The following is an 18,516-nucleotide window of genomic DNA, read 5'->3' as shown; positions in this document are numbered from 1 at the left end:
TTTAAGTTTTGTGTTGTGAATTTTTCAAGTTTTTGGGTAAAGATTTGATGGATTTTGGAATAAGGAGTGGCAATAGCCTAAGCTTGTGGATGCCCAAGGAACCCCAAGGTGAAATTCAATGACAACCAAAAGCCTAAGCTTGGGGATGCCCCGGAAGGCATCCCCTCTTTCGTCTTCGTCTATCGGTAACTTTACTTGAGGCTATATTTTTATTCACCACATGATATGTGTTTTGCTTGGAGCGTCTTGTATGATTTGAGTCTTTGGTTTTTAGTTTACCACAATCATCCTTTCTGTAAACACCTTTTGGGAGAGACACACATGAATCGGAATTTATTAGAATACTCTATGTGCTTCACTTATATCTTTTGAGCTAGATAATTTTGCTCGAGTGCTTCACTTATACCTTTTTAGAGCGCGGTGGTGGTTTTATTTTATAGAAATTATTGATCTCTCATGCTTCACTTATATTATTTTGAGAGTCTTTAGAACAGCATGGTAATTTGCTTTGGCTATAAAATTAGTCCTAATATGATAGGCATCCAAGATGGGTATAATAAAAACTTCCATATTGAGTGCATTGAATACTATGAGAAGTTTGATACTTGATGATTGTTTTGAGATATGAAGATGGTAATATTAGAGCATGCTAGTTGAGTAATTGTGGAATTGAGAAATACTTGTGTTGAGGTTTGCAAGTCCCGTAGCATGCACGTATGGTAAACGTTGTGTGACAAATTTGAAGCATGAGGTGTTTCTTTGACTGTCTTCCTTATGAGTGGCGGTCAGGGACGAGCGATGGTCTTTTCCTACCAATCTATCCCCCTAGGAGCATGCGCGTAGTGCTTGGTTTCGATGAATTGTAGATTTTTGCAATAAGTATGTGAGTTCATTATGACTAATGTTGAGTCCATGGATTATACGCACTCTCACCCTTCCATCATTGCTAGCCTCTTCGGTACCGTGCATTGCCCTTTCTCACCTCGAGAGTTAGTGCAAACTTTGCCGGTGCATCCAAACCACGTGATACGATACGCTCTATCACACATAAAACTCATTATATCTTCCTCAAAACAGCCACCATACCTACCTATTATGGCATTTCCATAGCCATTCCGAGATATATTGCCATGCAACTTTCCACCGTTCAGTTTATTATGACATGCTTCATCATTGTCATATTGCCTTGCATGATCATGTAGTTGACATCGTATTTGTGGCAAGGCCACCATGCATAGTTTTTCATACATGTCACTCTCAATTCATTGCCTATCCCGGTACACCGCCGGAGGCACTCATATAGAGTCATATTTTGTTCTAGTATCTAGTTGTAATCCTTGAGTTGTAAATAAATAGAAGTGTGGTGATCATCATTATTAGAGCATTGTCCCGTGTGAGGAAAAAAAGAGAAAGGCCAAATAAAAAAAGATAGGCCAAAAAATGAGAGAAAAAGAGAGAAGGGACAATGCTACTATCCTTTTCCACACTTGTGCTTCAAAGTAGCACCATGATCTTCATGATAGAGAGTTTCTTATATTGTCACTTTCATATACTAGTGGGAATTTTTCATTATAGAACTTGGCTTGTATATTCCAACAATGGGCTTCCTCAAATGCCCTAGGTCTTCGTGAGCAAGCAAGTTGGATGCACACCCACTTAGTTTCTTGTGTTGAGCTTTCATACGTTTATAGCTCTAGTGCATCCGTTGCATGGCAATCCCTACTCCTCGCATTGACATCAATTGATGGGCATCCCCATAGCCCGTTGATTAGCCGCGTCGATGTGAGACTTTTTCCCTTTTTGTCTTCTCCACACAACATCCACCATCATATTCTATTCCACCCATAGTGATATATCCATGGCTCGCGCTCATGTATTGCGTGAAAGTTGAAAAAGTTTGAGAATACTAAAGTATGAAACAATTGCTTGGCTTGTCATCGGGGTTGTGCATGATGAGAGCATTTTGTGTGACGAAAATGAAGCATGGACGAACTATATGATTTTGTAGGGATAAGCTTTCTTTGGCTATGATATTTTGAGAAGACATAATTGCTTAGTTAGTATGCTTGAAGTATTATTATTTTTATGTCAATATTAAACTTTTGTCTTGAATCTTTCGGATCTGAACATTCATGCCACAATAAAGAAAATTACATTGAAAATTATGTTAGGTAGCATTCCACATCAGAAATTCTGTTTTTATGATTTACCTACTCGAGGACGAGCAGGAATTAAGCTTGGGGATGCTTGATACGTCTCCAACGTATCTATAATTTTTTATTGTTCCATGCTATTATATTATCTGTTTTGGATGTTTAATGGGCTTTAATATGCTCTTTTATATTATTTTTGGGACTAACCTATTAATTGAAGGCCCAGTGCAAATTGTTGTTTTCTTGCCTATTTCAGTGTTTCGCAGAAAAGGAATATCAATCGGAATCCGGACGGAACGAAACCTTCACGAGGATCTTTCTTGGAACAAACGCAACCCAGGAGACTTGGAGTGGAAGTCAAGGAAGCAACGAGGCGGCCACGAGGCAGGAGGGCACGCCCCCCACCCTCATGGGCCCCTCGTAGCTCCACCGACCTACTTCTTTCGCCTATATATACTCTTATACCCTGAAAACATCCAGGGGATCCACGAAACCACTTTTCCAATGCCGCAACCTTCTGTATCTGTGAGATCCCATCTTGGGGCCTTTTCCGGCAATCTGCCGGAGGGGGATTAGATGACGGAGGGCTTCTACATCAACACCATAGCCTCTCCGATGATGTGTGAGTAGTTTACCACAGACCTTCGGGTCCATAGTTATTAGCTAGATGGCTTCTTCTCTCTCTTTGGTTCTCAATACAAAGTTCTCCTCGATTTTCTTGGAGATCTATTCGATGTAATACTATTTGCGGTGTGTTTGCCGAGATCTGATGAATTGTGGGTTTATGATCAAGATTATCTATGAACAATATTTGGTTCTTCTCTGAATTCTTATATGCATGATTTAATATTTTTGCAAGTCTCTTCGAATTATCGGTTTAGTTTGGCCTACTAGATTGATCTTTCTTGCAATGGGAGAAGTGCTTAGCTTTGGGTTCAATCTTGCGGTGCTCTATCCCAGTGACAGAAAGGGAAACGACACGTATTGTATTGTTGCCATCGAGGATAAAAAGATGGGGTTTATATCATATTGCTTGAGTTTATCCCTCTACATCATGTCATCTTGCCTAATGTGTTACTCTGTTCTTATGAACTTAATACTCTAGATGCATGCTGGATAGCGGTCGATGTGTGGAGTAATAGTAGTAGATGCAGAATCATTTTGGTCTACTCGTCACGGACGTGATGCCTATGTTCATGATCATGCCTAGATATTCTCATAACTATGCACTTTTCTATCAATTGCTCGGCAGTAATTTGTTCACCCACCGTAATATATGCTATCTTGAGAGAAGCCACTAGTGAAACCTATGGCCCCCGGGTCTACTTTACATCATATAAATTTTACTAGGCGGGAGTAACAAGGCGGGGCTACTGAAAATTTGGATCAAGGGCGAGCAGATATTTTTGAGATTGCGAGGGATGCAGAGGCGGGAGTAAAATGCCGGGGCTACTGAAAATTTGAATCAAGGGACTGAAGTAGAGCGGTTGTGGACTGTAGCCGACGCGGTTGGTGATAATAAACTGAGAGGCGAGAGTAAAATGCTTGACACGCCGGTTTTGGACTGTAGCCGACGCACCTTCTCGCGTAAGCCATAGGTGTACTATACACCGGTGGTGCTCCAAGATATTTTGTACTACATCTCACACGGTTGGTGATAATAAACTGTGTGGGATCTACTTGATTTGAATTACAAAATGGGGTCACAGCGGCAATGGACGCTGTTTGAATTGCTAGACCTTTTATCAGCAGTGAACATGCAACTATATGTGTGTCGTAAAAGAACTGGAATTATTCAGCGTCATTTGGACATTTTATACATTAAACTGGTTTTCTAGCCATTTCGCGTGCACAATTCAAAATTAAACTACATGCACATGCTCCGGTGCATACAAATTGGTTGAAAAATCAAATCTGTGTCCTTTAGTGCATGCTTAGGTCCCATGCAAGAAATGGGAATGAATTTTCCGAGGTTCATTTGGCCTTTTTTATACATTAACTGGGTTTTCTAGGCATTTTATGTGCATAATTCAAATTTGAACTACAAGCACATGCTCCAATGCACCAAAGTTGGTTGAAAAATCACATGTGTGTCCTTGGGTGAATTTATAGGTCCCATGCAAGAGATGGGAATGAATTTCAAACACCAGGGCACTGTTGATTGCCGGCAAAACATTGATATACCTGGTTGTTAAATTCTAGTAAATCCAAAACTCGTCTGAAATTCATGTAACTTGGCATTCTATCATGGAGCGGCATCAACATGCCGTGGTGAAATTTTGTCCCATTTGGGGCAGGTTTGGGGTATAAGCTTCTCACAACAAGCATGATGGTTTCGATAGGGAACGTACCACCTTTGGAGACGGGACGATATCCGTTGCCTCTTATTGCTTTCAAAAAAATCTAGTGTCAACATAGAACAACATGAGTGTTGTGCTTAATCTTGAAATTTTTCGGGGTTCGTTTGGCCTTTTTTATACATTAACTGGATTTTCTAGGCATTTTATGTGCATAATTCAAATTTGAACTACAAGCACATGCTCCAATGCACTACAGTTGGTTGAAAAATCACATGTGTGTCCTTGGGTGAATTTCTAGGTCCCATGCAAGAGATGGGAATGAAATTCAAACACCAGGGCACTGTTGATTGCCGACAAAATGTTGAGATGCCTAATTTTTAAATTCTAGTAAATCCAAAACTTGTCTGAAATTCATGAAACTTGGCATGCTATCATGGAGCGGCATAAACATGCCGTGGTAAAAAAATTGTCCCATTTGGGGCAGCTTTGGGTATATGCTTCTCATAAACCAGAGCTTCTCGCAACAAGCCTGATGGTTTCGGTAGGGAACGTACGTCCCACCTTTGGGGACGAAACGATATCCATTGCCTCTTATTGCTTTCAAAAAAATTCTCGTGTCAACATAGAACAACAGGAGTGTTGTGTCAATTTTTGGGATTTTTCGGGGTTCGTTTGGACATTTTTATGCATTAACTGAGTTTTCTAGGCATTTTATGTGCATAATTCAAATTTGAACTACATGTACATGCTCCAGTGCATATAAATTGGTTGGAAAATCACATGTGTGTCCTTGGGTACATGCTTAGGTCCCATGCAAGAGACGGGAATGAATTTCAAACACCAGGGCACTGTTGATTGCCGGCAAAACATTGAGATACCTGCTTTTTAAATTCTGGTAAATCCAAAACTCGTCTGAAATTCATGAAACTTGGCATGCTATCATGGAGCGGCATCAACATGCCATGGTGAAAATTGTGTCCCATTTGGGACAGGTTTGGGTATAAGCTTCTCACAAACCAGAGCTTGTCACAACAAGCATGATGGTTTCGATAGGGAACGTACCACCTTTGGGGATGGGACGATATCCATTGCCTCTCATTGCTTTCAAAAAAATTCTAGTGTCAACATAGAACAACAGGAGTGTTGTGTTTAATCTTGGAATTTTTCAGTGTTCGTTTGGCCTTTTTATACATTAACTAGGTTTTCTAGGCATTTTATGTGCATAATTCAAATTTGAACTACAAGCACATGCTCCAATGCACCAAAGTTGGTTGAAAAACCACATGTGTGTCCTTGGGTGAATTTCTAGGTCCCATGCAAGAGATGGGAATGAAATTCAAACACCAGGGCACTGTTGATTGCCAGCAAAACGTTGAGATGCCTGGTTTTTATATTCTAGTAAATCCAAAACTCGTCTGAAATTCATGAAACTTGGCATGCTATCATGGAGCGACATCAACATGCCGTGTTAAAAAATTTGTCTCATTTGGGGCAGGTTCGGGTATAAGCTTCTCACAAACCAGAGCATCTCACAACAAGCATGATGGTTTTGATAGGGAACGTCCCACCATTGGGGATGAAACGATATCCATTGCCTCTTATTGCTTTCAAAAAATTTCTAGTGTCGATATAGAACAACACGAGTGTTGTGTCAATTTTTGTGATTTTTCGGGGTTCATTTTGACATTTTTATGCACTAACTGGGTTTTCTAGGCATTTTATGTGCATAATTCAAATTTGAACTACATGCACATGCTCCAATGCACTAAAGTTGGTTGAAAAATCTAATCTGTGTCCTTTGGTGAATTTCTAGGTCCCATGCAAGAGATGAGAATGAAATTCAAACAACAGGGCACTGTTGATTGCCAGCAAAACGTTGAGATGCCTGGTTTTTAAATTCTAGTAAATCCAAAACTCATCTGAAATTCATGAAACTTGGCATGCTATCATGGAGCGGCATCAACATGCTGTGGTAAAAAAATTGTCCCATTTGGGGCAGGTTCGGATATATGCTTCTCACAAACCAGAGCTTCTCACAAGAAGCATGATGGTTTCGGTAGGGAACGTCCCGCCTTTGGGGACGAAACGATATCCATTGCCTCTTATTGCTTTCAAAAAATTTCTCGTGTCAAGATAGAACAACAGGAGTGTTGTGTCAATTTTGGGGATTTTTCGGGGTTCGTTTGGACATTTTAATGCATTAACTGAGTTTTCAATGCATTTATGTGCATAATTCAAATTTAAACTACATGCACATGCTCCAGTGCATATAAATTGGTTGAAAAATCAAATATGTGTCCTTGGGTGCATGCTTAGGTCCCATGCAAGAAATGGGAATGAATTTCAAACACCAGGGCACCGTTGATTGCCGGCAAAACATTGAGATGCCTGGTTTTTAAATTCTAGTAAATCCAAAACTCGTCTGAAATTCATGAAACCTGGCATGCTATCATGGAACGGCACCCGACATGCTGTGGCATTTTTCGTGTCCATTTTGAGAGAAGGCGCACTCGAATAATGACAACCAACAAAGGCATTTTGAAAAAAAATAGCTGCCACTTTAATATCTCAAATGTTTGTAGAATTCAAACTGTGTGCGTTCTGTTAACCATTCACGTGACGCCATGTGTCTTGGTTTTAAAGGCTGTAGGAGGTGCCGTGCGGACAGCTGCTTGACCTTGACTGAACGGGAGGCGTGCGAGCGCAGTCCGGTGCGCACGCTGACCGAGAGGCGTGCAAGCTGTCCTCCAATGCGCAGGCTCACCGGGAAGCGTGTGAGCTGTACGCTACGCAGGCTCAGTGGGAAGAGAGCCCTTTGACTTCCATGGCTGCCCGCCTTCCTCTCCATTAATGGCGCCCGAGCCACTGTTTAATTCGGGCGGCCTTACTGTTCGCCTCCCATTCCCCTCCCTCCCGCAGACCTCCACCAACGCCATGGCGCAGAACGATCATCTTCCACTAGTCTTCAACTTTGGTGAAGTCGACTCCGAGCCGAAGGAGATAGAAAATAAGGAGGAATGGGGCCTCATGGACATGGCCCAGAACGAGCTAGCCGCGGAGGTTGCTGCCCGCGCTCCCGTCCCAGCTCCCATCCCCGCGCCCACGCCAGCGACCATCCCCGTAGCATTGACGGGCTGGTCGCCGAGCACTATCACAGAGCTGGAAGCCGCAGGCGTCAGCGAGGTCTCCGCGGACCCGCACGACCTCGTGTACATGCCAGCACTAGCGCTCGTGCCCGTGCGCGCCCCTCCACCCATCGTGGCGCCGGCCCCCGTGCGTTTGGCTACACCCGCCGAGTCTGTGCCCGTGCCCGTGCGCGCTCCCCCCTCATTGGCATGGGACGCTGCCATCGACCTCTACCTCTCAGCGGCGCCAGTTGTCGTCCTCCCGCGCCCCGCTCATCGATCGCGCGATGACATGATGTTTGATTTACAAGTGAAGAACATTTTGTGCTGCCTTGAAGACTTCAACAACGACGTCCCGGAGGACGACAACGACAACGTCGATGTGGCACGCCTCCTCTGCCGCCGCCGGAAATAGTTTTTTTGGGGTTTAATACTATATCTCGAATTCTCGATCATATGAATATAAATTCGCAGTGTGACTGAATGAAAGATATGGTTTGAACGAACTTGCGTTTTCTCTCTTAATGTACAGACTTATCAAACAATTTTCTTTTGAAAAAAGCTTCAATGGTTTTTAAATATAAAACACTCATCGTAAACGTTTTAGTTAGAACACCCGGATGCAAACCGACAGCTTCCCCAGGAAGCCAAGGGAAAATGTGCCGAGCATGATTTCTGCATCCCTTCAACGCAAATGGTTGTTTTGCATGACCCGTGTGCAACCACGTACAAACAATTTGGTAAGATTTGCATATCTGTCATTTTGGGTATGTTGCCATTTGTCAAACTAGAAAGATTGACATTTGTTTGTCTAGTAACACTGCCATTTGTCAACCTTGTAACACTGCGATTTGTCAAAATATGCAGCTAAAAATCACTAGCACTATCTAATTTTTGCAACTAAAATCACTAGCACCGTTCATATGGACACCACTAGCAGGCGTGAGTTTATGGACGCATATGCAAATGTACCATTGATTACATACAACAAGTCATCAGCCCACAACGATAATGAGGATACACGTTGGATTATAGATCATTTCCAACAAAACATTCTAGTAATGTTTTTCTCACACAAAAAATAACAAAGCGATGAAATGAACTTCAGCTCAACCACTCGTCGGTGTTGGAAACACTTGCTTTGAACCAAAAGTGATTCTCTGGGAAGGTCCAGCTACTGTCAATCTCGAGACCAACGCATGACTGATCATCCAGGCTGAAGCGGCCTTTGTCAGGACCCATAGTGGGACGGTAGGAAAGCATAGAAATGTCCGAGGTATAGATACATTTGCTTCTCATAAATGGTAGTAACATTGTGTCAACAGCAGCTGGATCGCCTTCCACCATCATTGGATAGTTTTGTCCAAGGAAGAGCGAGTTTCCTCCATGACATTCAATACTGAACCAGGGAGAAGGTGTTGACGCTAGTACACTAGTATCCATCCCGAATAACCTGCAACGGATGTTGGAATAGGTCCGGAGAGTGCGACCATGCGAGACAACACCTACTTCCTTAGTAACATCAGCAGTGCCCTGTATACAGACAAGAAGAGGTGATCCATCGGAATAAGTTGCCAGGCGCCACTGAGTATATGGGTCTTGCTCATCCTCATGCTCGTGATCATCAGCATCATCATCTCCCCCTTGGTTATAAATTTTTTCAAGTATAGGTGGTGGAATGTTCACAAGACCTTGGAAACACAAGAAGGTTAATTAATTAGTAAAGGGAAACTAGCTAACCCACATGCATGTGGATGAAACAATTATAATTACGGTGGAAGACAAACGTATCGAAAGCATGATGATTCCATGCAAAAACAGTGCCACGAGTGGTGGCAGCAAACACAAGACCCTCGTATTGAATTGCATCACAGTACTCATCCGTGTACAGAAATTGATTTTTGAGCAATATCCATCGAGGCGTGGAAGTAAGGAAGGCAACAAGCTTGTCGAAGATAGCAACAACTTCATAGTTCGTGTAATCCCAATAGCGGTTGGGAACTCGCCAAATTGATATCTTCCGTAGACGACAGTCACCATGATCGTATTTGAACTCACGTAGAATACCGGTGTACTCAACCTCTGGGCAGTCGTTTGAGATTTTTGGAAGTGGAACCCGGTGACGAGTGTACACATTCACAAGTTCCCACTCGCAGTTGTACCCAATATAAACAACCCAATCTCCATTTGCGCCTGCCCAAGCCTTGCCCTCAAGCGATGGCATCTTAACATCATACGTATCAATATCAAGCGGCATCAACTTGCACAAGGCGAGGCTTCCCTCGTCCCCGCGCCAGTCAGCAGGGTCACGGCGAAGAAGATAGGGGAGATCAAACTGCTCCTAGACCCTTGGGTTCCTTGTAATGATGTTATTAGTTGAGTCGAGAATGGTCTTGAACGAACCTGCCACGCTAGCCGAGGTGATGATGTCGCACCGATCAATGAGTTCCTCCACCACGGCATCTTTCAGATCGGGGCAAGAATAATGGGGTCGTTTCCGTCCTGTTCCGTCCATGGAGAAGATGATCGAACAATGGCAGAAGGAAGGGTGAAGGCAAATGGAGGGAGGAAGAGCGTGCGACAGCAGTTCCAAATCGAGAGGGAAAGGCGAAGAGGTGGTGGACGGTTGCCACGGTAGACGAAGAGGCGCCTGGGGAGCGAACGGTTGCCACAGAGGTCACACACTGACGACAAGGGCTGAGTGAACCCCATGCGTATATCGCACCCACCTTGATCTGGCTGACCATTTCTTTTGTGTTGCCTAATCACAAACAGTTCATCCGAGTGAACCGTATGCTGTATATTGCACACACCTTCATCTAGTTGCCCGTTTCTTTTGTGTTACCTAATCACAAACAGTTCATCCGAGTGAACCGTATGTTGTGTATCGCACACGCCTTCATCTGGCTGCCCGTTTCTTTTGTTCCTCCTCATCGCAAACAGTTAATTGAACTGAACCGTATGCCCTTCATCGCACACGCAACTAAAACCTGAACCGTGTTTGATGCATCCATCATCGCAAACGTTTTATACATTTCTGACGGTTTTCATACACCACCGTTTGCGATTATTGCATCGCACATAGTTTCTTGAAGGGTGTCTGATCGTAGTGTCACGTTAGCAGCATCCTGCAGTAGTGTATGTTCTCAGTCACCAAGCAATTGCAATTCAACTTATTCAATAGATTCTAAGTAAGAGCTCCACATACTCAGCCATCTTATAGTCTTCTATGATTGCTAACACTCATCGCATACACATGAGAAAAACGTTTCAACCAAACACATAGAAAGATAGGGGCTTATAATTCCGCCTCCAAACGTATTCACCTCAAGGGTGATGTCAACAATAATAATTCATGCTACCCATATCCAACTGGATATATGTGCCTAGATCTTTCCTCACCACATGATGCTTGCCAAAATAGAAAAATAAAAAGGAATAGAGAGAAAAACTTTGACTCTTGCATGAAAGTAAATACAAAAAAGTAAAAGGTAAGCCCTTCGCAGAGGGAAGCAGAGGTTGCCATGCGCTTTTTGTTTGTATGCTCAATCCCTTAGTGCAAAAGAGCGTCACGTTATATTGCCCCTTATGATGGCAACCTTTATTATGCAGTCTGACGCTTTTATTCTTTGCCATCACAAGTTCGTACAACGCTCAATTTTCTCTTACACTTAATGATCTAACACTTTTAGAAGCAATTTTTATTGCCTTATTGCACCGATGACAACTTACTTTAAGGATCTTACTATTTCCTTAGGTAGGTATGGTGGACTCTTGAAAATAAGATTTGGGTTTAAGGGTTTTTGGATGCACAAGTAGTATCTCTACTTGGTGCAGAATTTTTGGCTAGCAAAGATGGGGGGCAAGCACCACATGTTGAAGGATCTATGGCAATATAACTTCTATGTGAATACGAACAAACATAAACCATTACATTGTCTTCCTTGTCCAACGTCAACAATTTTGGCATATAATATTTTGATGGGGGCTCACAATCACAAAAGATTTCCAAGATAGTGTATTTGCATGTGAAAGTTCTCTTCCTTATAGTAATCATTCAGGAATTGCTTGTATGACCGATATTGTGATTGTCAGGCTTCAAAAGGTTTCAGTTTCTAAACCCAATGTGAAGCTACCACTAGGCATGATATGAACATATAATTTCAACTTCATGATATTCAATTCATTCAACAATTTACTCATAGGATATAAGTGAAGCACAAGAGTAAATGACAAACTACTCCAAAAAAGATACAAGTGAAGATCAAGCGAGTAGTTATGTAAATAGGTAGCTATGTGAGGACTCTTTCTTATTTAAAAACTTTCATATCTAAGTATTTTATTAAAACAGCAAGCAAAACAAAATAAAATGGCATTCCAAGAATAGCACACATCATGTGAAGAAGCAAAAACTTAGGATCAACCGATACTAACCGACAATTGTTGATGAAGAAAGGTGGGATGCCTACCGGGACATCCCCAAGATTAGATGCTTGAAACTTCTTGAAATATCATCTTGGGATGCCTTGGGCATCCCCAAGCTCGAGTTTTTGTGTCTCCTTAATTCCTTTTATATCACGGTTTCCCTAAATCTTAAAAACTTCATCCACACAAAACTCAACAAGAAATCGTGAGATACGTTAGTATAAATCAATGCAAAACCTTATCATTCTCTATTGTAGCAGATCACTAAAATTATTATTTAACATTGCATACTAAATGCCTCTGCATATTTAATAATCCTATCCTCAAATAGAATCATTAAACAAGCAAACATATGCAAACAATGCAAACATAACAGCAATCTGGCAAAATAGAACAGTCTGTAAAGGATGCAAGAGGATCCATACTTCTTTAACTCCAAAAACTATGAAAATTTACCACACTGTATAAAAATTATGAGAGCTTATTGTGCAAAAAGTTTCAACATTTTATCACATTCTGACTTGTCTAGGGAATTTTTGCAACAGTGATAAACTTTCTGTTTTGAAACAGCAACATGTAGACTTGCAAAATAAGCATGGCAAAGGCTATACTTGACATTTTTATTGAAATAAAAGATGCAAAAAATTATTCTAAATAACAGCAAGCAAATACTAATAAAATAAAAATATCACATATCATGTGACGAATAAAAATATAGCTCCAAGTGGGGTTACCGATAATGTTGGAGACGACAGAGGGGAAGCCTTCCGGGGCATCCCCAAGCTTAGTTTCTTGGACCTTCCTTGAATATTACCTTGGGATGCCTTGGGCATCCCCAAGCTTATGGTATTGTCACTCCTTATTCTCCTCATATCGACATCTCACCCAAAACTTGAAAACTTCAATCACACAAAACTTAACGGAACTTCGTGAGATAGGTTAGTATGATAAAGAGCAAACCATTTCACTTTGGTACTATCAAATAGAAGATTCATAATTGTTTCCACACAATGCCTACTATATCATATCATTTACACAATTTATATTGAGCAATATAAGCCATAGAAACTAGGAAACAAGCAAACTATGCATTGAAAACAGAATCTGTCAAAAACAGATCAGTCTGAAGTAATCTGTACTCCAACCATACTTATGTTACTCCAAAAATTCTGAAAACTTAGGACAACTTAGAGAATTTATATATCTATCACCTGTAAAAAATTCAGATCAAAAGCACATTCCAGTGAATTTTCAAAATTCCTGGTCTGAGCGCAAAAGTTTCTGTTTTTGGACAAAATCAAGTCAACTATCATCCACACTATCCCAAAGGTTTTACTTGGCACTTTATTGAAAAAAAACAAAAAAACATGATCACTACAGTAGCATAATCATGTGAACACACAAAAACAGTAGGTAAAAGTGTTGGGTTGTCTCCCAACAAGCGCTGTTCTTTAATGTCGTTTAGCTAGGCATGATAAGTTCAATGATGCTCGCATAAAAGATACAGATTGAAACATAACAAGAGCATCATGAATCACATGGCAAGCATATTTAAGTCTAACCCGCTTCCTATGCGTAGGGATTTTGTGAGCAACCAATTTATGGGAACAAGAATCAACTAGCATAGGAAGGCAAAACAAGCATAACTTCAAAACTTTCAACACATAGAGAGGAAACTTGATATTATTGCAATTCCTACAAGCATAAGTTCCTCCCTCATAATAATTTTTAGTAGCATCATGAACAAATTCAACAATATAGCTATCACATAAAGCATTCTTTTCATGACGCAAAAGCATGGAAAACTTATTACTCTCCACGTAAGCAAATTTCTTCTCATCAATAGTAGTGGGAGCAAACTCAACAAAATAACTATCATGAGAGTGAAAATTAAAATCATGATGACAAGTTTCATGGTTATCATTATCCTTTATAGCATACATGTCATCGTCATAATCATCATAGATAGCAACTTTGTTATCATAGTCAATTGAAGCCTCATCCAAAATGGTGGATTCATCAAAAAATAAAGTCATGGCCTCTCCAAATCCACTTTCATCATTATCATCATAAATAGGAGGCATGCAGTCATTATAAGAAATTTGCACATCAAATCTTGGGGGACTAAAAGTATCATCTTCATCAAACATAGCTTCCCCAAGCTTATGGTTTTGCATATCATTAGCTTCATGAATATTCAAAGAATTCATACTAACAACATTGCAATCATGCTCATCATTCAAAGATTTTTTATCAAACATTTTATAAAATTCTTGTTCTATCAATTGAGCACAATTTTCCTTTCCATCATTTTCACGAAAGAATAATATGATGCAACCTCAATTCCATTATTTTGTAGTTTTCTTTTATAAAACCAAACTAGTGATAAAACATGAAACTAAAAGATTCAATTGCAAGATCTAAAGATATACCTTCAAGCACTAACCTCCCCGGCAACGGCGCAAGAAAAGGGCTTGATGTCTACTACGCAACTTTATTCTTGTAGACTCGTGTTGGGCCTCCAAGTGTAGAGTTTCGGACAGTAGCAATTTTCCCTCAAGTGGATGACCTATGGTTTATCAATCCATGGGAGGTGTAGGATGAAGATGGTCTCTCTCAAACAACCCTGCAACCAAATAATAAAAAGTCTCTTGTGTCCCCAACACACCAAATACAATGGTAATTTGTATAGGTGCACTAGTTCGGCGAAGAGATGGTGATACAAGTGTAATATGGACAGTAGATATTGATTTTTGTAATAGTAACAATAAAAAACAACAAGGTAGCAATTGATAAAACGGAGCACAAACGGTATAGCAATGATTGAAAATGAGGCCTAGGGTCTGTACTTTCGCTAGTGCAATCTCTCAACAATGCTAATCTAATTGGATCATATAACCATCCCTCAACGTGTAATGAAGAATCACTCCAAAGTTCCTATCTAGCGGAGAACATAAGAAGAAATTGTTTGTAGCTATTCTTTCCGATCGATCTATCCAAGAGTTCGTACTAAAATAACACCAAGTTATTCTTTATCGATCTATCAAGAGTTCATACTAAAATAACACTAAGTTGTTCTTTCTGACCGATCTATCAAGCGTTTGTACTAAAATAACACTAAAGCAAATTCAGATTCATAATACTCAATCCAACACAAAGAACATCAAAGAGTACCCCAAGATTTCTACCAGGGAAACAAAGACAAGAACATGCATCAACCCCTATGCATAGATTACCCCAATGTCACCTCGGGAATCCGCGAGTTGAGAGCCAAAACATATATCAAGTGAATCAATATGATACCCCATTGTCACCACAGGTATTCATAGCAAGACATACATAAAGTGTTTTCAAATCCATAAAAGTATTCAATCCGATAAAACGAAATCTCAAACGGAAAACTCAATTCATCACAACAAGATAGAGAGGGGAAACACCCTATGATCCAACTATATTAACAAAGCCCGCGATACATCAAGATCGTGACATCTCAAGAACACAAGAGAGAGAGAGATTAAACACATAGCTACTGGTACAAAGCCTCAGCCCCGAGGGTGGACTAGTCCCTCCTCATCATGGTGGCCGCCGGGATGATGAATATGGCCACCGGTGATGATTTACCCCTCCGGCAGGGTGCCGAAACGGGGTCTAGATTGGTTTCTCGTGGCTACAGAGCCTTGCGGCGGCGGAACTTCTAAAGGGTTACCCCAAGGGTTTTTGGAATATTTGGGAATTTATAGGGCGAAGAGGCGGTGCAGGAGGCCACTGAGGTGGGCACAACCCACCGGGGGGCGCCTGGGGGCCCAGGCGCGCCCTGGTGGGTTGTGCCCCCCTCAGGTGCTGCTCTGGCCCATTGGATGTCTTATGGTCCATAAAAATCTCCAAAAAACTACATGGTGTTTGGACTCCGTTTGATATTGATTTCCTGCGATGTAAAAAACAAGCAAAAACAGCAACTGGCATTGGGCACTAGGTCAATAGGTTAGTCCCAAAAAATGATATAAAGTTGCTATAAAATGATTGTAAAACATCCAATAATGATAATATAACAGCATGAATACTTCATAAATTATAGATACATTGGAGACGTATCAGACACCATGCTGGAGATAGAACTGCACATAAGGTATTGCAATTTGGTTTTTATTGGCCTACTCTCTTCAAGGATGCTCGTAAGTTTGTCTTGTCTCGTGATGAATGCCAGAGAATTGGCAATATTAGTAGACGTCAGGAAATTCCTATGAATTATTCACTTGTCATTGAACCATTTGATGTTTGGGGCTTTGATTATATGGGACCTTTTCCTTCCTCTAATGGATATACACATGTTTTAGTTGTTGTTGATTACGTTACTAAGTGGGTAGAAGCTATTCCAACTAGTAGTGCTGATCATAACACTTCTATTAAGATGCTTAAAGAAGTTATTTTTCCAAGGTTTGGAGTCCCTAGATATTACTGATGGTGGTTCACATTTTATTCATGGTGCTTTCCGTAAAATGCTTGCTAAATATGATGTTAACCATAGAATTGCATCTCCATATCATCCTCAGCCTAGTGGTCAAGTAGAATTGAGCAATAGAGAGATTAAATTGATTTTGCAAAATACTGTTAATAGATCCAGAAAGAATTGGTCTAAGAAACTTGATGATGCATTATGGGCTTATAGAACTGCTTACAAAAACCCTATGGGTATGTCTCCATATAAAATGGTTTATGGAAAGGCGTGTCATTTACCTCTTGAACTAGAACATAAGGCATACTGGAATATTAAAGAGCTCAATTATGATTTCCAACTTGGAGGTGAGAAGAGGTTATTTGACATTAGCTAGCTTGATGAATGGAACCCAAGCCTATGAAAATGCCAAGTTGTTTAAAGGAAAAGTTAAAAGATGGCATGAGAAGAGGATACAAAAGCATGAGTTTAATGTAGGTGATCATGTTTTGCTATACAACTCTCGTTTAAGATTTTTTTGCAGGAAATCTTCTCTCTAAATCGGAAGGCCCTTACATTATCGAGGAGGTCTCTCGTTCCGGTGCCATCAAGATCAAAAACACCGAAGGCACAAATCCGAAGGTGGTAAACTATGAAAGAATCAAACATGATATCTCAGGTAATCCCATAAATGTTGAGACCAATATAATTGACACCGTAACACCGGGGGAGTACATAAGGGGAACTTTCCAGAACGTTTCAGACTCCGAAAAGGAATAGGTATGTGGTACGGTAAGTAAACCGACTCCAAAACGTTTCCAATAGCAATTTTTCTCCGTTTTGGAATATTTAAAAAATTAGGAAAATTAAAAGTAGTCTGAAAGAGACACGAGGAGACCACAAGGGTGGAGGGCGCGCCCCCTGCCTTGTGGTCACCTCGTGTGCTCTCCGGACTCCCTTTTCTTGCACGATACTTCTTTTGGTCGGTAAAAATTCATTATATAATCTATCGAAGGTTTTGACCACCATACCACGACAATATCTTCTGTTCTTGTTTCGAGCTATTTTTCTGACAGACCTAGATTACCATGATGTCTCCAAGCACCCCCAAGAAAAAGTTTTTCGGGAAGGTCAACAACCCCTACCTTGCGGAGGTGCTGCAACACCCTGAAACCATTAAGATGCGTGAGGGGGTGCTGCATCCGTGATGTTGAGGGGCTGAAGAATACCGGAAACGCGGAGACAAGACTCGAAGCAATGGAGCAGCAAGTTTTCAAGTGCCAAGGAATGGTGGAACGTGGACTCAACACCAATCACATGATGATCGCGGAGTTCACCACCAATCACATGATGATCGCGGAGTTCACCAGAAATCACAAGCTGGATGCAAGAACATTGGGGAGGCTATCTTCAAGCTTCATGAGCAAATCGAGCATCTCCAAACCCAGATCTATGACCTGCAAAACCAAAATTGTGAGTATGAATACAGATTTAAGAGGATGAGTTTGGCTGCAGATTTGAGGATCCCGGAGACTCGTTCATCTTTCTATGATGCTGAGCCTATGCCTTCGAAGATGGATGACAAGCCTACTACATCAACAACTCCATCATCACCACCTCCGAAGAAAGAGACATAAATACATGGGTATGGGCACTCCCCTTGGCAACTACCAAGCTTGGGGGAGTTGCCCCGGTATCGTATACCCATCACACCTTTATCTTTATCGTTTTTCTTAGTTCGATCCTTTTGGTTATATTTTGATCTAGTAGAATAAAGTTTTAGTATGATCTAGCTTTGAGTTTTGTTTTGATCTCTATATATATAATCTAGTCCGTGAGTTATATATAATAAAGAGTAGTTTTGATTTGAGGGCTTCGCTTTCTTGCTATGATCCTGAGGGAATAAAATTAAAGAAAAGATATAACAAAAAGAAATAAAAAGATCATATATTGATCTTATGGAGAGTAATTACTTCACATATAAAAGAGTATGATGATAAAAGTTATTGAGAGTTGACAAACATAGTTTTGGTCATTGTTGCAATTAATAGGAAGTAATAAAGAAATAGAGGCTTCATATA

This window comes from Aegilops tauschii, chromosome 5 (genome assembly GCF_002575655.3).
Source record: "Aegilops tauschii subsp. strangulata cultivar AL8/78 chromosome 5, Aet v6.0, whole genome shotgun sequence".
NCBI lineage: Eukaryota > Viridiplantae > Streptophyta > Magnoliopsida > Poales > Poaceae > Aegilops > Aegilops tauschii.
Note: the sequence above shows the minus strand (reverse complement) of the source record.